We start from the raw sequence: 24,468 nt of genomic DNA on the forward strand, positions 1-24,468 counted from the left end.
TTCATTTTATACTGTTTGAGACTGTTTCTATAAACGGCAACTAAATCGGCCGGCGCGTAGACAAATGGCGCTGGCCGCGTTTTGATCATACTTAGGAACCATTTTACAGAATCACAAATAGTGAAGCCTATGGAAAAACCTATTAATACAAACAGGGCTTTAAATAATTTAAAATGGCTTCAGCTCACTCAATAATAAATACCTACTAAGTTTAAGTCTTCTATTGCACTTATCATGTTTTGTTTTTTTATTACCATATAATAAACATATTTATATCACACTGATTTAAATAACATAATACCAAACCACACTCTCAGTGAACAAATCACACCACACAACTGTTTTCTTTATAAAATAGCTCAACGGAAATACCCCATTGGGCCAGAAAACCTGGACTGGAGCAAAGCCTTTTCAGTTCCTTTTAACACCACATTGTCCCATTTTTAAACTTATCACACGTTCTCTTGCTGTATTGCAAATTGTTAGCACAGTCTCATGTTGCAATGGTAAGAATTTGCAATACAGCAAGAGAACATGTTATAATTTTTAAAATGGGACAATGTGGTGTTGAAAGGAACCGAAACTGAAAAGGCTTTGCTCCACACTGCAGACTACAGAGCATACCCCGAAGAAAGCCACAGCACGGTGGCTGAAACGTCGGTTTCTGCCTGGCACAGACGCAGCAAGACCCAGAAACCTGCAACAAAGCCCCCTAGGTGTTTGCATCTTCTCCATATCCGCCATGCAATAATGAAAGTGATGTACCTCGACCCCGCCCCCATTTTTGATTTTGAGCTGGTCCTCGTGTTGGTGGTGCTGGAAGTAAACACAAGCAAGCAAAGTAGGAAAAATAAGAGGGCCAAACGCTGCAAGTGAATAATCCCAATAACACAGAGCAGCACGGGGTGAGGTTGCATGTAGTGAGCCAGTAGGTGTTCTATTAAAAAAATCTTTAGTCAAATAATAACACCCTATATAGGTGGGAAACAAGTCCAAAACACTTAATATAGTCGTCCTTATGCCCAATATACAGTGCCTGCTTTAGGGGCAAGGTTATAAGTGTGTATGGGTAGACAATTCACTTAGACCAGGGCTGCCCAATTCTGGGCCAGGTTTTCAGGTTATCCACAATGAATATGCATGAGAGAGATTTGCTTGCATTTGCGTGCATTTGCCTGCACATGCAAATCTCTCTCATGCATGTTCATTGTGGATAACCTGAAAACCTGGCCTGCCAGTAGATCTTGAGGACCAGAATTGAGCGGCCCTGACCTAGACAGTCATGTAAAAGGGGGTCTCTAGCTCTTGACGTAACTAAAAACAGGTCCCCAGGGAGCAAATCACCTATAAATATTGTATAATTAATAGTAGTAAAAATAATTTTTCCCCAGAGGACTTGTTTTTAGTTACACCAGGAGCTGGAGACTCCTTTTTCATGCAACCTTACAAGCATTTTAGGTGACTGCCTAGGTGAATTGTCTGTCCATACACACTTATAATCTTCCTCTGATGTCGCTTCCTATGTGAGGCTCCTGGAAGTGACATCAGTGGGAGAGCTGACACAGTTGCGAGGAACACGTTGAAGTTGTTGCTTGCAGCGGTGAACAACTAGAGGTGCGGGGGAAGGGAAAACGGGGGTGCGCACGTGGTGAGGGGAAGACTGGGAAGAGGCAGAGGAGGCCAATGGGAGGAGGGGTGCCGGTGCCCCAACCAACATGATGCCTGAGGTGTACTGCCTCCTTGCCCCCTCCCCTCCCCCCATTGGCGTGGAATATCTGGAGATAAAATGGTCCCTGGAAGTTATCCAGGCACTGCTGATACTCAGCGCGGATACCAGATGACATCTGTCTTCACCTTCACCCCGCCCCCGCCTACCCTGCACCACTCAGATAGTGCCAGTTAATGCTGTCAAAATTCAGGTACAAGAGCTCTCTCCTGAATATCATTTCTTTCACTGAGGAGAAGGTGAGATGCTTGCACATACATCCTTTGAGTCCCAAGTCAGTCCCTTATCCCTCCCCCAACTGATATAGTTTTGAGGACATCCATAAGAAATATGCATGAGGTAGATTTCCATGCACTGCCTCCACTTAATACAATTCTGCACTACCTCATACACATTCACTATTGAAGTTCGGCAATCCAGAGTGCTGGAGAGTGCCCCAGGGCCTGCTTCACAAACTCTACACCTAAGTAACTTTGAGCATCATATAGAATTCAAGGCCTATAAAAGCAATTAGATGTTCAATTTACCCACACTATACAGGAGCTCTTTTTTAAACTGTGTGACGATCGCTTCGCCCATAACATAACTTTACAGTTGCGTTTAAAAGTGATTTATGCACAGGGTCTGCATTACTTTGAACAGGTTAAAATACAGAAAAGAAATAAATATGTGAATCAATGAAAACAATTGTGTTGAGACTGCTCTGCTTTTTCTCCAGCTGGCTAAGATGGAGCCTGATCTTTTTCCTAAGAAAAGGGACGTTTCTCCCCTTACGACACTGGTGAACTAATATAGAATTCTGTGTCTGAAGGACAGTCTGTGATGCAGTCCATTGCTTCCTGATTTCATTTAAACGGCAATTCATTATTTTCTTCCTGTGCTCATTCAACAATCCATTGCTCGTTACTCTTTCATCACTATCATATGATTGGAATAATTTGTATCTGTCGTTTATACGTCAGCCAGATAATGAAATAATCATTTGTGCATCTATGCAGTATCTTACATTATATTTTTCACAGTGTAATTCATTTTGTAGGGTCTTTGCATCACCAGGGAGCAAAGTATAATCTTTTTTAAGCATTTATTGGCTGGCAGCATTTTGTAGCTGACAGCATAGAGGGCACATGTCTGAACACTGCAGCCCACAAATATTTGTATGTGAGGTCATCACAAAAGTACTGCTTTGTGCTCAGTGCAGGTCAATGAAAATAAACGATCTGGTACAGAAGACTGCACCGTAGGCTGTGCAATTCTGGTCGCCACATTTCAAAAACGATATAGCAGAATTAGAAAATGTACAGAGAAGGGTGACTAAAATGATAAAGGAGATGGAACGACTTCCCTTTGAGGAAAGGTTAAAGAGGCTAGGGTTCTTCAGTTTAGAGAAGAGACAGCCGAAGGGAGATATGATAGAGGTCTATAAAATACTGAGTGGAGCACTGTTCCCTCTCTTGATTATTCTTTCCAAGGATTAGGAGGTACACAATGAAGCTACTAAGTAGTAAATTTAAAACAAATTCTTCATTCAAGGTCTGATTCTATATATCATACCTAAAAAAATCAGAACTGAAAAGTGCAGCGCTAAGCATGATTCTATAAAAGTTATGCACAACCTGTAGAATCACTCATATCATCATAACTTTTAGGTGCGGCCATTTTAGGCCAAGAAAAACCTGACCAAAATGCCTGTGCCTAAGTTATGTCCACATTGATGCATAAACTAAAAACTTGCGTATACCGTAACACCCACGATCTGACGCATACAATTTTGGGCAGTGCGTCTACCAAGTTGTGCACGTAAATTTCAATTAATTCCAATTAGCATCAATTATGAGGTAGTAATTGCCAATTACTAACACCAATTAGACCTATTTTGCATGTACATCAGCTCAACTTTGCATGTACATCGGCTCAACTTTAGGCACCTTATATAAAATTTGGAGGTCAATGTGTAATTAAACTCTGGAATTTGTTGTCAGAGAATTTGGTAAAAGCAGTTAGCTTAGTAGGGTTTAAAAAAGGTTTGGATAATTTCCGAAAATAAAAGTCTACAAGCGATTATTAAGATGGACTTGGGAAAATCTACCTGTTATTTCTAGGATGAGCAGCATAAAATCAGTTTTACTCTTGGGATCTTGCCAGGTGCTTGTGACCTGGATTGGCCATTGTTGGAAACAGGATACTGAGCTTGAAGGACCTTTGATCTGTCCCGATACGGTAATTGCTTATGTTCTTAAGATATATAAGAAATTTTTTTTTTTATTTCCTTGATTTCAATAAAGTAGTGTGGTAGCTATGTTAGTTCACCTTAAAGGTTAGTAAATAAAAGCATGAAAAATAAGGTGATCCATTCTTAATAGATTAACTTAATACAATTCTGACTAGCTTTCGGAGGCCAAAACATCTTTCCTCAGGTCAGGATAGTATGGGTAGAGGATGACAACATCAGAAAATGTAAGTGAAATGTAAAAGCACTTCCCATGATATCTCGGGGGACAGGTAAGGGTAGTGTGGGAAGTGGAGAACAGAGGGAAAGATAGACGGGATAATGTCATTGGATTTAACAAAGATCTGGGTAATGTGTATTCGATGTGATAACTTACACCTATTTTATCCAGCCAATATCTACTTGACTTTATAAAATACTACCCTAGATCAGTGGCGTACCTAGGGTATGTGGCACCCGGGGCCCATCATTTTTTGACACCCCCCCCCCCCCCCCATGTAAAAAAATTTTTTTTTTTTTTTTTTTTTTGCAATAACCATGAAATGGAATAAATGGTCAGAATAGAAACAGGCAGTGAAAATTTTCTTTTATTGAACCTCATATATGTAACCATTATTCCAAACATAACATAACATAAATTATGTCTAAATTGTCATGACATTAGAAGTACATATGGAGTAGTTGCAGGTGATGCTTGGGACAGTTCTGATTGTGTTAGTTCGGTTTTATGTGTTTTTTGAATAGAAGGGTTTTTATTTCTTTTTGAAGGTTTTGCAGTATGTGGTCGATGTCAATTGGTTGTAGGGTTGGGGGTCGAGTGTTGCAGCTCGAATGGCTAGGAGGTTGTCGAACAGTTTTTTTCTTTTGACGTTTTTGGTTGGAGGGTGTGTGAATGGTGCACAAGTTCTCCTATGTCTGTTTGAAGTGGATTGAATTATTTAGCTGAAGAAATTAGTTACCCCCCATTCCACACACATTAATTCTCTTCCATTTTTGTTCCCATTATAAAAAACACTGATAAGTTCCCAGAAAAAAAATACATTAAAATAAGAAGTGAAAACAAAGGCCCCTACAGATGAGAACATAACATAAGAATAGCCTAACTGGGTCAGACCAATGGTCCATCATGCCCAGTAGCCCATTCTCATGGTAGCCAATCCAGGACACTAATACCTGGTCAAAACCCAAAGAGTAGCAACATTCCATGCTACCAATCCAGGGCAAGCAGACACTTCCCCCATGTCTTAATAACAGATTATGGACTTTTCCTCCAGGAATTTGTCCAAATCTTTCTTAAAACCAGCTACACTATCTGCTTTTACCATAACTTCTGGCCACTTCATTTTTAAGTTTAGATCTTTCCTTTCAAACAGAGACCTTGCTAGATGTCAAATACAGCACAAGGTAACTTCACATGGACTTAGCTGTGCAGGAAATGTGAATCTCCTCATACACCCACCATATAGTGCAAAAATGTGCAAAAATCCTAGCTCACGTTTGCAGTCCAACACCAGCTCTGGCAGGATACACATTTCAAATCTGACATGTTATAATCACAAAACAGAAAATAAAATTAATTTTTCTACCTTTTGTTGTCTGGTTATATTTCAAATCTTGTTGGTCCAAGGCTCTGGTTTTCTTCTGATAACTTGCTTGCCAGGGTCTCCTTCTTTCTGCATGCTAACCATCCATCTGCCAACTCTGTCCTCCCTTTCCATTTCCCTTCCCTTCCCAGGAAGTCTGGTATCTTTCCTTTTTTTCATCTCCCTCCACAGATCCACCTTTTCTTAAATACCCTTTCATCCGGCATCTCTCCCTCCTTCCCCACCATCCCAGAGTCCACCATCTCTCCGTTTCTTTTCCTAATTACCCTCCTATCCAGTATCTCTATCCCTCCTCCACACTAGAGAATGAAACGGTGAAAAAATTGGTCCCCGTCACCGCCCCGTCCCCGTCTCACCATCCCCGTCACCGCCCCGTCCCCGTCTCACCATCCCCGTCACCGCCCCATCCCCGTCTCACCATCCTCTTCACCGCCCCGTCACCGCCACTGCCACCCCATTCACCGCCCCGTCACCGCCACTGCAATCCCATTCACTTTTCTTTATTTACGTATAAAGGAAACATTCTTTAAAACTTTAAAACTTAGTTAAATATTAGTTAATAACTATACAAAAACAAAACACGCAGAGAAAAAATTAATTAATATAAATTCCCTGACTTCCCTGCACTGTCCCCCCTTGAAGGTCTGTCCCCATCCTGAAAGCCTGATGCCCCCCCCCCCCCCGACGTCCAATACATCCCTCCCCCCCCGAAGGACCGCACTACATTACGGGCAGGAGGGATCCCAGGCCCTCCTGCCCTCGACGCAAACCCCCCTCCCCCCAACGACCGCCCCCCCCCAGCTTCAAAATGATGCCTGAAGTTACCTTGGGGGTTCTGAGCACTATTAATTTTAATTTATTACAGCACTCCAGAAATATTTTTCTAATTGTTTTAACTTGGAAAAGCGAACCAGGATTGTCTTAATGAAAGGCTTATGTTTGCACTGCAGCCCTCCTGCCCTCGACGCAAACCCCCCTCCCCCCAACGCCCGCCCCCCCCCAGCCGACCCGCGACCCCCCTGGCGACCCCCACGACCCCCCCACCCCCCTTCCCCGTACCTTTGGTAGTTGGCCGGACAGACGGGAGCCAAAACCGCCTGTCCGGCAGGCAGCCAACGAAGGAATGAGGCCGGATTGGCCCATCCATCCTAAAGCTCCGCCTACTGGTGGGGCCTAAGGCGCGTGGGCCAATCAGAATAGGCCCTGGAGCCTTAGGTCCCACCTGGGGGCGCGGCCTGAGGCACATGGGCCCAACCCGACCATGTGCCTCAGGCCGCGCCCCCAGGTGGGACCTAAGGCTCCAGGGCCTATTCTGATTGGCCCACGCGCCTTAGGCCCCACCAGTAGGCGGAGCTTTAGGATGGATGGGCCAATCCGGCCTCATTCCTTCGTTGGCTGCCTGCCGGACAGGCGGGTTTGGCTCCCGTCTGTCCGGCCAACTACCAAAGGTACGGGGAAGGGGGGTGGGGGGGTCGTGGGGGTCGCCAGGGGGGTCGCGGGTCGGCTGGGGGGGCGGTCGGAGGTTCTTGGGGGGGGGGCGGTCATTGGGGGGGAAGGGGGGTTTGCGTCGAGGGCAGGAGGGCCTGGGATCCCTCCTGCCCGTAATGTAGTGCGGGGTGGGGTTAGGGGGTCGCCGTGGCCAGGAGGGTTTGGGCTCCCTTCTGGCCCGATATTGTCGGGAAGTCGGCGGTCCTTCGGGGTGGGGGTGCGAGTGGTCCTGCCGGGGGGGGGGGGGATGTATCGGACGTCGGGGAGTCGGCCGGGCAAGAGGGCTTGGGCTCCCTCTTGCTCCGATCGCGGGTGCGGGTGGGAGCGCGTGCGAGCGGTCGTTCGGGGTGGGGGTGCGAGCGGTCCTGCTGGGGGGGTGAATCGGGCGTCGGGCGGTAAATAGCGGTTCCTAGAAGGGGGTACATTGGCCCGCGGGGACAAACCTGTTCACCGTTTCCGCGGTCGGTGAATGGCCTTGTCCCCGTCACCGCAGCGACTGCTAGTTTTCTTCCCCGTTTTCGGCGGTGACCCGCGGCTTAAATGCGGTGGCCGCGGGTAAACCGTCACCGTGTCATTCTCTACTCCACACCATCCCTTGTGTCCAATTTCTCTCCCTTTCTGTTCCTTCCCTCCTTAAATCCCATGGTCCATCATCTCTCTCCCTCTCCTCTATTTTCAGACCCATTATTTCTTCCCCCCCCAAAGTTTGGCATATGCATGTCTCTTTGAACACCCCCTTCCCTCCGTGTACTTCTAAATCATGGTCCCCCCCCAAAGGCCTGTCCCCCCTTAAAGGTCTGCCTGTCCCACCTTGAAGGCCTGCACCCCCCTTGAAGGCCTGTCCCTTCCCCTTGTAGGCCTGTCCCCCCATTGAAGGCCTGCCTGCCTGTCCCCCCCTTGAAGGTCTGTCCCCCCTTTAAGGCCTGCCTGCCTGCCTTTCCCCCCCTTGAAGGCCTGTCTCCCCCTTGAAGGCCTGCACCCCTCTTGAAGGCCTGCACCCCCCCCCTTGAAGGCCTGTCCCCCCCCTTGTAGGCCTGTCCCCCCCTTGTAGGCCTGTCCCCCCCCTTGTAGGCCTGTCCCCCCCTTGAAGGCCTGCCTGCCTTTCCCCCCTTGAAGGCCTGCACCCCCTTGAAGGTCTGCACCCCCCCCGAAGGCCTGCACCCCCCTGAAGGCCTGCCTGCCCCCCTTGAAGGCCTGCACCCCTTGAAGGTCTGCACCCCCCCCCCCGAAGGCCTGTCCCCCCTTGAAGGCCTGCCTGCCTGCCTGTCCCCCCCTCCCCCTTGAAAGCCTGCTTGCCTGCCCGCCCGCCCCACCCTGAAGGCCTGATGCCCCGACCCACCCCGAAGGACCGCTCGCCCCCCTGGCCTCCCCGCACCACCTATGAACAGCCGCAGCAGGATCGCTAAGTCAGCGTCAGCGATCCCTGCGCTGCTTCCTGCTCCACGGTCCCGCCCCTCCTCTGCCTGCCTGCCTGTCACCCCCTCCCCCTTGAAAGCCTGCTTGCCTGCCCGCCCGTCCCACCCTGAAGGCCTGATGCCCCGACCCACCCCGAAGGACCGCTCGCCCCCCTGGCCTCCCCGCACCACCTATGAACAGCCGCAGCAGGATCGCGAAGTCAGCGTCAGCGATCCCTGCGCTGCTTCCTGCGCCACGGTCCCGCCCCTCCTCTGACGTCAGAGGAGGGGCGGGATCGCGGCGCAGGAAGCAGCGCAGGGATGCTGACGCTGACTTCGCGATCCTGCTTTGGGCTGCTTCACAGGTGGTGCAGGAAGGTCAGTGGGGCGAGCGGTCCTTCGGGGGTGGCGGGGGACTGAACGGCAAGGCCGGGAACACCCCCTTAGGGCTGGTACCCGGGGCGGCCCGCCCCCCCCCGCCCCCCCCTAGGTACGCCACTGCCCTAGATGCAAAAAGAATACTTGTTCAGGTAGCCTCTAGCACATATACTGGCTCGATGGCTGTTATAAGTGTAATGTGTGGAATAACCTCCCAGTGGAGGTGGTGGAGACAAAGACTGTGTCTGAATTCAAGATAGCATGGGGCAGGAACATGGGATATCCTAAGAGAGAGGAAGAGACAATAGATGCTGTGGATAGGCAGACTGGTTGGGCCATTTGGCCTTTATCTGCCATCATGTTTCTATGTTTCACATACTTTTCACATGTACAAGTATAATTTATTTATTTATTCATTCATTTTTCTATATCGTTCTCCCATGGGAGCTCAGAACAGTTATCACGAATTTATTTAGGTACTCAAGCATTTTTTCCTGTCTGGGCTCACAATCTATCTAATGCACCTATGGCAATGGGGGGATTAAGTGACTTGCCCAGGGTCACAAGGAGCAGCCTGGGTTAGAACCCACAACATCAGGGCGCTGAGGCTGTAGCAGGCCATCAAAATACTTGTGCCAAATTTCCAAGCTCTGTGAGTCTATTCTGTAAGCAGACTTATGTGCCAGGTGCCGGGAACAGGGAATCGCGCAGTACTACTGTCCTGTTTTAGAGCCCTGATTTGAGCACTGCGAAACATTGGCCCTCGTTGGCTACAGCAGCGAATGAATCCGTTGCATGCACCCAGCCTGAGCTGATAGAATGGGAATGAACAGATCTCGGCAAGACATCATAGAGATAAGCATTCATTCATATGTCTCTCTTTGTTTATATGCTTGCCAGTATGTTTGAAGTTATTGTGTGAACCAGAGTTTCCATTTGATATGGAGGTTTTTTTTGGCCTGTAATAGAAGGGTGTAGGGTAGCTAGTGAGCTAGCAAGCAAGCACAGATCTTCCCTTCACAGCTCCAGTGCAGCATTGCTCTCGGCGGCTTCTGAGACCTTTTTTCCTCCTTTTAAAATTAATCTCACAGTCATTTGGGGAACAATTGGGCACTGCACTCAGCGTGTGAACAACTGGGATTTAGTTTGTAGTGTGTAGATTTTCACTTACTCCAGTTCCTCCATTTTTTTTTGTGTATACATACTTAAATGCCCACTTACATTGTATAAATGACAAAAATATTAGCATTTATTCATGCTCTACTACTAGTGAAAGGTCACTTGGACACACAAAGTCAGAGGCGTGAAGAAAGTACAAGTTTTATTCACAGCATGCATGCTGGACTCCTGAGCTCCAAGCTGGCTCAGAAGTGCCGAAACCAGGAAGTTACAGAGATATTTATTCATTTTTCTGGCTATACAACTGAATTCTAGAAAAAGCTTTTCACGTGTTACTTTTCTTAACACTCATTGGTTCTAAGCTCACACTAGCAGGTCACTAGAAGGACACCTATCTAACTCTTACAGTTAAATGTACAGAAGGGCAGGGTACATCATGGCTCAAACTCTTATCTATTCAGCTTACAATGTGGTAAGGTAGGGACATACATTTTAGGCAGATGAAGTCAATAGATTATACACTGTTTACAGCTATGTAGACCAGAGCAATATTTTAAACAACAGTTAATTATTTCATGACCCTACACTAGCACTACCAGATGCACGCAGTGCTGTACAGAGTCACAGAGTAAGAAAACAGTCCCTGCTCGAAAGAGCTTACAATCTAAACAGACAAGACAGACAACAGGATGTCATGGATATAGTTAAGGGGAATGGTTAATCAGCTGGCTGGGTTGGAGGGCAGAAGGGAGTACAGGACAATCAAGCCATTGTGACATCACTGATGAGGTTGGCTCTTATTGGTGGAAGGAGGCATTATGACATCACAATCTCAACTTTGCTTCCCAAAGACAAACAGGATGTCATGGATACAGTTAAGGGGAACAGTTAATCAGCGGGCTGGGTTGGAGGGCAGAGGAGTAAGGTTAAGGATTGAAAGCTATATCAAAAAGGTGGGGTTTCAGTCTGCTTTTAAACAAGAGAAGGGAAGGGGCTTGATGGACAAACTCGGGTAATTTATTCCAGGCATAGGGGGCAGCTAGATGAAAGGAACGAAGTCTGGAATTTGCAGTGGAGGAGAAGGGTAACGTTAAGAGTGACTTATCTGAGGAATGGAGTATATGGAATGGGAGGCGTATAAGGAGAGAGGAGAGATATTAAGGGGCAGCAGAATGAACACACTTGTAGGTCAGCAATAAGATCTTGAACTGTATGCGATGGCAGATAGGGAGTCAGTGAAGTGACTTAAGGAGAGGGGTGACATGAGCATAGCGAGGTTGGTAGAAGACGAGTCACACAGCAGAGTTTTGCACAGATTGCAAGGTGGAGAGGCGACACTGAGGGATACCAGTTAGGAGTAGATTACAGTAATCTAAGCGTGAAGTTACGAGAGCTTGGACAAGGGTCCGGATAGTGTGCTTAGAGAGGAAGGGGCGAATTTTGGTGATATTGAAGAGATAGAAGCGACAGGTCTTAGCAGCTTGTTGGATATGTGTAGAAAATGAGAGTTCAGAATCAAATACAACTCCAAGGTTGCGAGTAGAGAACACTGGAACAATGACAGTATTATTTACAGAGATGGAGAAAGGAGGAAGAGGAGCAAAGGGTTTAGGAGGAAAGAGGAGCAGCTCAGTCTTGGACATATTTAGTTTCAGTTGACAGCAGGACATCCAGGCAGCAATGCCAGCCAAACAAGCAGAGACCTTTTCTTGGACTTTAGGTGAAATTAGATCTAAAATAGGAAGCACCTTGCTAAATTGTTGAATTTCTGTATTTTGTTTTCCTTTGTTTCACCTGGTTACCTGCTTTTGAGAAATTTTCTCTGGATGAGATGTATTTTGAAGGAGGACCCTGGGAGGGAGAGGGTTATTTATTTTGGGGTGGATTGTGTTGGGTTAGGGGGGTTTTCTTATTTATAGATCTGGGTTTTGTTATTCAAAATGCTGAGCTTGCTTGTTATTGCTTGGTTTCTTGTTACCTAGTTTTGTTGAGCTCAATAAAATATATTTGAATATAAAATCCCCCTCCCCCCCCCTTTGGTTCCTCAATTGTTTTAAAATTTCCTCTTAGTTTTTGACCATAAGGTTATCGGCACAATGCTCTGGTCTTGAAAAGTGCTCCCCTAGAAAGGTGTCACCTTTGTTTGCTTTGTGGCATCTGATCTTATATCTGTGTGAACTGATTCTAGCCTGTTGCGCCAGTAAAGTTTCCCTTTTCAACATTTTCTGCATTGAATAATATATACAGCATTTGATTGAGTATGAATTGGATCCTCTTATGTTGAATGTTTTCTCCATGTAGGTAACAGTGGGGTTCTGTGATAGCTGTTGGTACAGTTTGCAGCTTGCAAGGACCTGTGCCGTTCTCTTTTTGAGCTTCTGCGGAGAGTTTGTTTTTCACTAATTTTTTTCTTCACATTAGGTGGTTGAAGGAAGGCCGGTACTGGTAGAATAAGAAATATCTCTTTACGTGATTCATTCTCCAGAAGTAGCAGCTGTAGGTCTTCTAAGATTTTTCTCAGTTTTTCCAGCTCCAGATTGTATGTCACTACAAGGGCAACCTTCTCTGAGGTTTTATTCTTTTATTTTTTTTTTTTGAACCGCAGTAGGTTTTTACTGTGTGTTTTAAGTGAAGAAATAATCTTCCTGGAGAAGATTTTAGGGTTATAGGCCCTGATTCACTAAAGTCAGCGATCGTTTCTAAACCTGTTTTCACAGGTTTAGCAACAATCACTGCTAACCAACCCGATTCACAAAATGGCCCACCGCGTGTTTTTCACCCCAATCGCCCATTTTCTGATCAGGCCATGGAAATTAGTAACACTCCATGCAAAATAGCCAAGTGATTGATTCACTTGCATTGCTTGGCTACTTTGCATCGAGTTTTACGATCCTAAAAAACCCGACTGCTGTAGACCTGTTGGTAACTGTTACCACTAAATTATTAGAAAAAACAAGCCTAAAAAAAAAAATTCCAACCCGTATCCAAACTTTTATACAGAAAAATGGATTACTAGGATGGCCGTGATGTTGCACCGGGGAGGGGCCTAAGGCCCAGTGTCGTCGGGGAGGAGCCAGAGCAGGAGGTGTTTTCAGTACCTCCTGCTCCCAATGTCACAGGTATGAGAGAAGGGGAGTGGGCGTGGCCTCTGGTGGCAGGAGGGAGTGGGCATCCCTCCTGTCTTTTTCTTTGGGGGGTAGGGGGAGGTATTTGTGGGCAGTAGGGAGTGGGCATCCCTCCTGCTGGTTTTTTTGGGGGAGCGTGGGCGCCTTCGGGGAAGGAGGGAGTGGGCATCCCTCCTGCCTTTTTCCTTTGGGGTGGAGGGGGAGGTCCTTCATGGCAGAAGGAGTGGGCATCCCTCCTGCCATCTTTTTGGGGCCATTCAGCGTGGCTCTCCGCACTAGAAACTATCACTAAAAACCTCTTGTCACGGTTTTGTAAACAATGCAATTACTGAATTGTGCACCTGGTATTTATGGTGACCATAAGAACCAACTTTTCAAAATGATGGGGGTGCTAAACTCAAAACAGGTTAATGCTAAATATGAGGGGGGGGGGGGGAATTAAGCACCTAAAGCATCCACAGAGCTGGCACCTATGATGGTGACTTGAATGGCTGAGAAACCACTAATCATATGTATCTTGTGTCTACCTGCTACAAATTAGCTGTAATCAGAAATGAATTGTAACTGTATACCTAATGTTATACTTACACCTTAGAAACATGACAGCTGATAAAGGTCAAATGGCCCATCCAATCTACCCATCTGCAGCATCCACTATCTCCTCCTCTCCAAATTGGCTAAGGCTCTTAACATTTGCATCTCCTCTTCCTATAGGCTAAGGCTCTTTGCACCTGCATTGTTAGGTCATAGAGCTGCCCATCCGCAGTCACCATTATCTCTTTCTCTCTCCGAGAGATCCCACATGCCTATCCCAGGCCCTCTTGAATTCAGACACAGTCTCTGTTTCCACCACCTCTTCCGGGAGACTGTTCCACACATCTACCATCCTTTCTGTTAAAAAGTATTTCCTTTGAATACTCCGGAGCCTATCACCTCTTAATTTTATCCTATGTCCTCTCCTTCTCCCTCCCCCCCCCCCCCCGTACCTCTTGTTCTTCACTAGCTTGAGCAGCAACTCCAACTTGCTGCTCGCACCAGCGTTGACTCTCCCTCTGATGTCACTTCCAGGTCCCGCGACTAGGAAACGATGTCAGAGGGAGAACTGGTGCCGGTACGGGCAGCAAGTTGGTAATGCTGCTCACGTCGGGGAAGTTGAAAAGGCAGGGGAGAAGTGAAGGGGCGGACGGGCATGCGGTGGGGTGGAGAAGAGGGGGTGCCTCTGACCCATGTGCCTCCCACTCGCTATGCCACCGCCTCCTGTGGCCAGGCTCTAGAAACAGCTTCCGTATTCTAGGCATGGTGAGTCTGGCCAACAGCATTCTAATACCAAGTAGAAAGAAAGCGGGGAAGGAACTGTACACATCAACCAGAGATAAAGAGAAGTTTATTTGGTACAAAAATCACTGTTTGAACTCCAAGCATACTATGTTGTTATCATAAAACACTATCCCCACCTTTCACAAACCTGTTTTGAGTTCAGCACCCCCATCAGTTATGCGTCATCAGTGTGCGAGTGCTGTTTGTTGAATATGTGCCACATGCTCAGTTGCTGATCTTCCCACTCTCTGTGCCAAACATGTCCCCTTTTATGGTACTTAAACGTACCTGACATGGTGTACACGCACACAAACGGTATGACATTATAGGAAACTGCTTAGAACGTAGCTTGCTTTTGGGTGCTAAACTATCACATTTGAGCACCATAAGGGCATAGAAACATAGAATATGACGGCAGAAAAGGGCCATCGGCCTAACAAGTCTGCCCACTCAAGAGCCCTCCCCTTAAGCACTTCCTCAAAGTGAACCCACATGTTTATCTTATCTTTTCTTAAAATCGAGCACGTTGCTGGCCTCAACTACCTGAAATGGAAGATCATTCTAATGATCAACCACCCTTTCAGTGAAGAAATACTTCCTAATATCACCATGAAATCTCCCACCCTTGATTTCCTCTTGTTCCTCTTGTTACCGTAGGTCCTGTAAGGAAAAAGATGTCTTCTTCCACCTCAATACGCCCAGTAACATATTTGAACGTCTCTATCATGTCTCCCCTCTCTCTGCGTTCCTCGAGAGACTATAGCTGCAACTTACCTAGATGCATAGTTTATAGAATAAGGGGGAAAATAAATTTACCCCAAACCCCCCTTTTACAAGGTTTGCAGCACCGGCCACGGCAGTAACAGCTCCAACTCTTATAGGAATTTTATGAGCGTTAGAGCTGTTACTGCCGCGGCCTACGCTAAAAACTGTGGTACAGCTTTGTAAAAGGGGGTCCATTAGAAAGGTGTCATCCAAGTTTCCAAGTTTTATTAAAATTTTATATCCTCCTATCAAAAAAATATCTAAGCGGCTTACAATAAAAAGTGAGAACTACAATATACATAGGAAAGTGGGAGAGGGAAACATGAAAGGGAAGGTTCCTATGTTCTAACTCAGAGGTTCTCAACATGCGGTACACGTACCCCAGGGGGTGCATGCACCACTGTCAGGGGGTATGTGGTGCCTGAGATGTATGTCTCCCAACTTCCTTCTGCCATCACGTATCTCCCACATTCCTCATCTTCTCTTAAAGTAAGCATCATCAAACAGGAATGTTTTAAGGTCTTTGTTGAAAAGATCAAATGAAGTCTGAGATGATTAGGAAGAAGATTCCATAATTTGGGTCCCTGTACAGCATTGTATCGCAAACATTAGTGTGCTCCGGCAGATTCGAGGTGTGCCACAGTGAGAGGCATGTCCTGTGGTCAGTCAGCCGGCACCTGCCTCTCCTCCTCACTGGCACCTCTGCTCTTCCTCCTCACCTCTCCTTCTGCAACCCCCCTCTCCTCCCCCGGTGGTAATGAGAGGCTCAGGGCCGTGGCTGGAGGCCATCCACATATGTGCATGACATCATCATGTCAACATGATCATGTGACTCCCCTTCTAAAGGAAAAGCATTGGTTACCTGTAAATCATATAATTACATATAAAATAACATTACTTACACACAAAATTTTAACGAATAAAGCTCCTGCATTCTTAGAAAGGCTTCTAATCCCTTATATTCCTGCAAAATCCTTAAAATCGGAAGAAAAATCTCTCCTCTTAGTCCCTTCACTGAGACTCATTTGTTCAAGGAGAGACACGATCTTTTCCGTCACGGCCCCTCAAATCTGGAATTCGCTCCCAATCAATATAAGGGAAGAAAAATTACTTAGTAAGTTTAAAAGTCTCCTGAAAAGCTGTCTTTTTAAGGACACTTTTAACTGAGTTATGCAAATTTTATATTTTCAGGATTTGTGTTAGAGTACTAGTAATGCTGATAGGTGAAAATTGAGCAGGTATCCTTTTTCCCATCCTATTGTTTCATCACCTCGCCCTTTTTATTTGTTTATAAATTGTATTTAATCCTTTATTTTTTTACCTTATGTGTTTGGTGGGTCTAAAGTTGTTTTAACTGTCTGGTTTGATTAATGTGTTTTTGTTTTCTTTTTTACCCCAACTTTATCATTATTTGTAAATCGCATTGAATTACGATTTTGCGATCAAATCAAATTTGTATGAAACTTGAAACATCCGCGCATTTCTTGGTGCCCTCCAGCCGCAGCTTTGAGATTCGTGTGCCACAGCTTAAAAACTTTGTGACACACTGCTGTACAGAGAAGATAGCACTACGAATAGTATCTGAAAAGATTGCTCTGAATGTAGGAACAATCAAACAATCATCTTGATTTAAATAAAAATGCACTAGCTTGTGGGACTTACAGAACAACAGTGTTCAAAACAAACTTCGGCTCTTGCGAAGATGGCAAAGGTTTCCTGTAGATGTCAAAAGTCTATGAGAGTAAACTAATTATTCTGACATGGAGCCGACAGAAGGGTGATTTTTGGATTGGCTAATTCATTTTTCTTTCATAAATCTGTTTCTGTTTGATTAATTAAAATGACATATGTGTGTGCTTGCCAAATATCACATATTATTATGCAAAGGTTGGATGAGTCATTGCAGCAGAAAAGGTCGTATCTTGAATTTTAATCCTATTAAAATATTTCATGGAGTTCGGATGAAGTGATGCTTAAATCACAAGATTAGGTGCCGTACTTTACACAGGAGTTGTCACCAACTGAGAAAGTGTCAATTATCTTATTTTGTGGCAAAATAAAAATATTCCGCCTATGTAACTACAGGAAAACAAGTACTGGATGGCTCTTTTTCTAAGCAATGGAGAAAGAATAACTCTTATGAACTTGTAGCTAAAAAGAAAACCTGAAAAAAAAAACCCAAATCACCCATAATTTTATTACCCAATTACAAGTTAAGACATAGAGGAGACAGACTTGAAACAGCTTTCCAAAACTCACACAGGGTGCAACTGACATTAAACATTTTGCATCAGTCAGCTGAAATCCAGAAGCAAGACAAATCATTTTGTAGGAATCACTTAGATGCTTATTTTAGAAGCATTATTTGGGGTTTAGACATTCATAAACTGGCATTTATATGTTTATACTCCATAACTGTCTAAATCCTGATTTTAAACCAGAACAACTAGCAGCTAAAATCACTTATTCAATTGAAGCTTTCAAGATTGGTGAATATATTTGAGGAAAAGATCTCAAAGGTCGAGTTTGTTCCACTGGACCACTTTACGAGGGTCCGCTGAAAAGTTCTCAGCCTAAGAAGAGAATGATGTGGAGCCATGAAACTTACACGTTATTCCACACTTTTCGTTTCAATGATATGAAATGAAACAAAAAGTGTCAAGAAAAGTGTGGAATAACGTGTAAGTTTCATGGCTCCACATCATTCTCTTCTTAGGCTGAGAACTTTTCAGTGGTCCCTCATATTGTGATGTCATAATGCCTCATTCCACCAATGCCTAAGAGCCAACCTTATCAGTGTTGTCACAATGGCTTGATTTCCCTATACTTGTGCCCATTTGCAATATGAATTGGCCTCATTGAAACAAAGTGTTAAGAAAAGAGTGGAATAACTTGTAAGTTTCATGGCTCCACATCATTTTCTTCTTGGTTGGGCTGAGAACTTTTCAGCAGACCCTCCTCTTCTATGAAAGAACCTTGGGGTCTAAGTCCTGCTGTAGAATATTAGGGTAACTCAGTACTGGTGCACCTAACATTTAAGGGGGAATTTATCAACGGGCATTAAGGGGCTGATTCTATAAAGGGTGCCTAACTTAATTGGTAAAATACCCTTAATAGCCTCAATAATTGGTAAAAAAAAATAAAAAAATTAATTGGACGATAGGCACCTATCCGATTTAATAAAAGATAAGTGCCTATTACTTTGCACTTTGCGGTGCCTAACACCTAAGTGGGCATTTCTATGAGCGGAGCGTGACTTAGGCGCTGCTAAGCGCAATTCTCTAAAAACTTAGGTGCCTGAAATGTAGGCCTTTAAAACCATGGCCTACGTTTCAAGCATTTAAATTTGTGCAGCAGTCCACTGGGAGGTTCAGGAGTGCCCCTCCCCTCCAAGTAACAGAGTTAATCTGACTCTGTTTGCCAATATATTGGACACTAGGCAAACATATATTTGTGAACCTCTTACTGCGATTTCCCTTCCCCCATTTCACTTCTCCAGAAGTAGCAGGAAAAGCACAGAGCCTATCTGTGGGCGTGTTGCCAGAGGTTATGGTAAGACCAGATAGCATAGCTAGTTTTAAGAATGGTTTGGACAGTTTCCTGGAGGAAAAGTCCATAATCTGTTATTGAGGCAGACATGGGGGAAGCCACTACTTGTCCTGGATTGGTTGCATGGATGTTGCTAATATTTGGGTTTTTGCTAGGTACTACCGTGTTTCTCCTGAAATAAGACCTACCCTGAAAATAAGCCCTAACAGGATTTTTGGGGTAGGTCTTAATATAAATCCTACCCCAAAAATAAGCCCTAGTCCCGGGATTCGCCAGCAGTTCCCCTTCCCACCCTCCCCCGAGCACCCGCCCCCGCCGTGCAGCCAAACCCCCATCCTTCCCTCCCTCCCATCCTAACCCCACTGACCATGAGCGAGCCCTAGTACATACCTCCCTAAGCAGCATCGATCCAGCAGCACTCTAAACAGGCTGCTTCAGCCTTGTCCACCCGTGAATTCACTCTGCTTTTTCTTGGTGGACCCTAGCATCCGGTACCCTAGCTCTCACCACAGATCCATATCTATTCCTCAAAGAATTTTAATTTAGGCTCTAAGGTGGCAGATCCTTGGGACCTTGGGGTGATAGTGTCCGAAGATCTAAAGGCGAAAAAACAGTGTGACAAGGCAGTGGCTGCTGCCAGAAGGATGCTGGACTATATAAAGAGAGGCGTAGCCAGTAAAAGGAAGAAGGTGTTGATGCCCCTGTACAGGTCATTGGTAAGGCCCCACTTGGAGTATTGTGTTCAATTTTGGAGATCGTATCTGGCGAAGGACGTAAGAAGACTTGAAGTGGTCCAGAGGAAGGTGACAAAAATGATAGGAGGCTTGTGCCAGAAGACGTATGAGAAGAGACTGGAAGCCCTGAATATATATACCCTAGAGGAAAGGAGAGACAGGGGAGATATGATTCAGACATTCAAATATTTGAAGGGTATTAACATAGAACATAATCTTTTCCAGAGGACATAATTTGAGGTTGAGGGGTGGTAGATTCAAAGGCAATGTTAGGAAATTCTACTTTACGGAGAGGGTGGTGGATGCATGGAATGCGCTCCCGAGAGAGGTGGTGGAGAGTAAAACTGTGACTGAGTTCAAAGAAGCGTGGGATGAACACAAAGGATCTAGAATCAGAAAATAAGATTAAATATTGAACTAAGGCCAGTACTGGGCAGACTTGCACGGTCTGTGTCTGTATATGGCCATTTGGTGGAGGATAGGCTGGGGAGGGTGTAGATGGGCTGGAGTAGGTTTTAACGGAGATTTCGGCAGTAGGAACCCAAGCACAGTACCGGGTAGACCTTTGGATTCTTGCCCAGAAATAGTTAAGAAGAAAAAATTAAAAAATTTAAATTGAATCAGGTTGGGCAGACTGGATGGACCTTTCGGGTCTTTATCTGCCGTCATCTACTCTTTTACTATGTTACTATGTAAAATACTAGTAGAACTTGACGAATCCTCACTTGGACGTTTCAGTTCTAGTTAGTTAGTTAGGTGCCATCGACTCGTGTTCAAATCCTAGCGACTTGATGAATCACAGATCTAAAAAGAGATCGGTTTTGTGCTAGTACAGTAAGGATTTTCTGGCATCGTCCCCATTGTTGTTTTCAACATGTCCAACCATCTGATAGCAGGTCGCCCTCTTCACCTGGTTCCTTTGACTTTGCCAAACATAATGTCCTTCTCCAATGATCTTTCTCTTCTGACAGTGTGACCAAAATAAGGCAGTCGTAACTTCATCATTTGGGCTTCGAGTGACTTACCCAGTTTGTACATCCTTTCTAACATCCACCTCCACAAGTGCAGGTTTAAATCACAGGCCTGGAAATTACTTGGCTTTATGATTCAGAGAAAAAGTAAACTAATTTTCAGGTGCTATAGTCTACAGTCTCTTAATTTTGAGTATAAATATTTACGCACACACGCACACACATGGGCACTGCAAATGAAAGTACTTAGCCATCACCATTAAGATTTCATTGCTTTGGTGCAATAAATCTAAGACTTCATCACAACATAAAATAATATCTAAGTGAATAATTAAACAGGGCAAGAAAACATTCAAATGACTAAAGAAAGGCATTAGCATAATTAAAAACTGCAAAAAGCCATCAAGATGAAAATCCACATTAAAAAGCTGTTTCATGGGAAAGGTTTAAAGACTGAAATACAAAACTCTTATTTACTATTCTGTATTTTCTCTTAGTTCTATGCACTCTCCCACAAATTTTATATAAAGATACCAAAAAATTGGCGCTGACTAGAACGGAACTTAGCGCGATTCTACAAGGTCTTCACACGTGGGCAACCCTCTGGCCGGCCTTCTACAAAAAGGTATGGGGGAAGATGGGGGTGTTTTGAAGGGTGTTCGTGGGAGGTGCCAGCAGGAGGGATTGGGCATCCTTCCTGTCGGGGATGTTAGGGGGGGGAGTGCCAGCAGGAGGGAGTGAGAATCTCTCCTGATGGCTAACTTGCGGTGGGGTTCGGGGGTTCCCTGCTGCAGCTGCTCTCAGCCGATTGTGGCAGTGGAATTCCCCCTTACCCCAACAGCTGAGCAGCAGAGACTTCCCAAAGCTGCGATTCTGTAACCGGTGCCCCTGTTCTAGGGGGTAAGCTAAATGATGATCAGGTGGAAGCTGCAGAAAGATGAAATAATTGTAATCTGTGATTCAGATCGTAAGCCCTGTCATTAATCTGGACATTTCCCTCCCACCGGTGAGGATTAGCCAGTCACCAGTATCTAAAAAAATATAATAAAGTCATTTCTCCCTACCCCCACCAAGTTAAGAAGTAGAAGAATAGTTTAATGGTCAATGCAATAGTCTGAGAACCAGGGGAACTGGATTCAGGTCCCATTACAGCTCCTTATGACTCTGGACAAGTCATTTAACCCTTCATTGCTCCAGGTACAAAAATACCTGTAAATAATATGTAAACTGATTTGATTATAACCACAGAAGGGCATATCCTCACTGTATTCCCATACCCTTACTCTATTTATTTTCTTTTAGACCAGTTGCAAATTTTGCTAAGGGTCCCGGGAAAGGCTTGTCCACCTTGGAAGCGAATGTTCCAAAAAGCTCCTTATGTTTTCAGAAACAGACCACTAGGGACTTTTAGTTTGATCCAAGCAAGCTTGAAAGTCTAAGATAGATGGAAGAAATACTCTCCGGCAGCTAGTAATACATTTGAAAAGCAGATATCCAATTTAAATTTTTCACACATCATTACCCAATCGCATCTTGCTGAGACGCAGGTAATTTTTAACATTTATGCACAATTTAGTTTTGCAAATCTGTCAAAATTTCCTTAATGTAAACTAATATAACCACTTGTTACTCATATTACCCTTTTATTGGTATGGTTTATTAGGACGGTTACCATTAGACTGAATACAAACAACACCAGTGTTTGAAGGATTAGTAACATACTTATAACAAATTATAAATGATGTGAGTACATTATTTTGGAATTTTGTCTATGTGATTTCTGCTTAGTATGGTTACAATCAGTTTCCCAGAGCTGTTGGTGACAGAAGTACTACAGTAGCACAGAACCAAGATTCCATTTCCCTTAAAAATGAGTTTTTTTCAAAAGTGATGTCACAGAAAGAAATGATGCCGATTGGTTGGCATTGAGATGCCATTCTTCGACCTCAGCATTCCAAGGAAGATATCGTTGGATGTCCAAGGGAAAATATGTTGGATCTTTCTAATTCAGTTCATTTCCTATTGAAAAGTTTTTGTACTAAAATAATGAAAATTAGACTATTTGTGGTTCAGATTTGATATTTCAAATATTCATATTATAACATATATCGTTATAGATCTGTTCACATTTGTTCATGCTAATGGGGTAATTCTATACAGATGGCACCATAATTTAGGTATGTACAATTGGTTAGGATATTCACTTAAACACCTAAAATCTAAGCACTGTGCTTTAAATATAGTACACATCAACTAATCACAAAAATAATGATTTTCACTTATATTTTTATATATATTATGAAGGACCTCATTGGCCACCCTCAGAAGACTTAAATAGTCCAAACTGAGCATCAGTATGCCAAAATTGTCATAAGTCCATTTGGCCTTTATATGCCATCATGTTCCTATGAGATATTCTTCAATTTCTTCTAGTATTTATATTTCTAGATTTTCTCTTAATATTTTAAAATTTATAGTACTCATCTTTAATCAAATTGGATCAATGGAGACTCTGACATATCACATTTCGCCAACTGGCTTTTTCCAAGGCACATCCCCTGCGACAAATAATTCTCAATCAAAATTCTGTATCAGAAAAAATTAAGAGGGGACAGATTCAGAACCAATGCTAGGAAGTTCTTCACCCAAAGGGTGGTGGACGCCTGGAATGCGCTTCCAGAGGGTGTGATAGGACAGAGTACGGTATTGGGGTTCAAGAAGGGATTAGATAATTTCCTGAAGGAAAAGGGGATAGAAGGGTATAGATCAGGGATCTCAAAGTCCCTCCTTGAGGGCCGCAATCCAGTCGGGTTGTCAGGATTTCCCCAATGAATATGCATGAGATCTTTGTGCATGCACTGCTTTCAATGAATATTCATTGGGGAAATCCTGAAAACCCGACTGGATTGCGGCCCTCAAGGAGGGATTTTGAGATCCCTGGTATAGAAAGAGGATTACTATACAGGTCCTGGAACTGATGGGCCGCCTTGTGAGCGGACTGCTGGGCATGATGGACCTCTGGTCTGCCCCAGCGGAGGCACTGCTTATGTTCTTATGTTCTTACTGGCCTGCGAATTCACCAGACCTTAACCCAGCTGATTACCGGATCTGGGGGCTGATAGAGGAATGTGTCTACCAGACAGCAATATCTGAAGTCTAAGGCATTAAACAACGCATCATCTCTATTTGGGCTGAGCTGAAGTAGAGCATCGTTGACAAGTCCATAGATCAGGGTGTGCCTTCGAACATGTGCTTAATTGACACATTACTTTTTGACTTCACATTTTTTCTGCAAGATACACCATAAAACTTTTTAATGTGTTTTTATTCAGTTCATAATTCATTTTCACAAGGTAGTTTTGTGGTGCAGTGGGAAATATTTACAACATTTTACTTCATTCAACTTCATTCAGGACACGATGCACTAAATTTCATAAGAATCAGTCGAGTTCTGTGGAAGATATGAGGAAAAACATTTTGTGTGGATTTTTTGGTTCACAGTGTGTGTGTGTATGAGAGATCTTCAAAATGTTTCTGCACTTTTATTTGTTAAAAAATATTTATTAAATATCTCAAAAGCAAATTACATCACTTTTCCACATAATCATCCTGTTGTCTGACTGGTCACATGACATTCTATGACACGCCCTGCCCTCTTTCCACTTCTCCCGCCCCAACCATTTCCTGTGAAAATATGAAAGTGCGGAAACTTTTTGAAGGACCCTTGTATATATAATTTTTTATTCTGAATTTAATAATTGGAATGTGTCAGCTTTGGCAAGTGTTCTTCTCTGATATCTTGCATTTCTGTTTTTCTACTATTGCTGTCTCATACATACAGATTCTGACTTCTTGAGGTTTCCGTTCAGGTTTTTTGTGTTTTGCCTTCATACCTCTATTACTGATGTGTGGTCCCTTGTTTTAGATTTATTGAGGGTCTGTCATGTTTTGTGCATATGATCAAGGTGCAGTCTTCTGTTAGCATGTATTTTCTGTGACGTATTCTGCTAGCATTTAGATTGTAGGTAGGACGCTGTAGTAGTCTGATTTTCCAGAAGGAACTACAAT

This window comes from Geotrypetes seraphini, chromosome 5 (genome assembly GCF_902459505.1).
Source record: "Geotrypetes seraphini chromosome 5, aGeoSer1.1, whole genome shotgun sequence".
Classification (NCBI taxonomy): domain Eukaryota; kingdom Metazoa; phylum Chordata; class Amphibia; order Gymnophiona; family Dermophiidae; genus Geotrypetes; species Geotrypetes seraphini.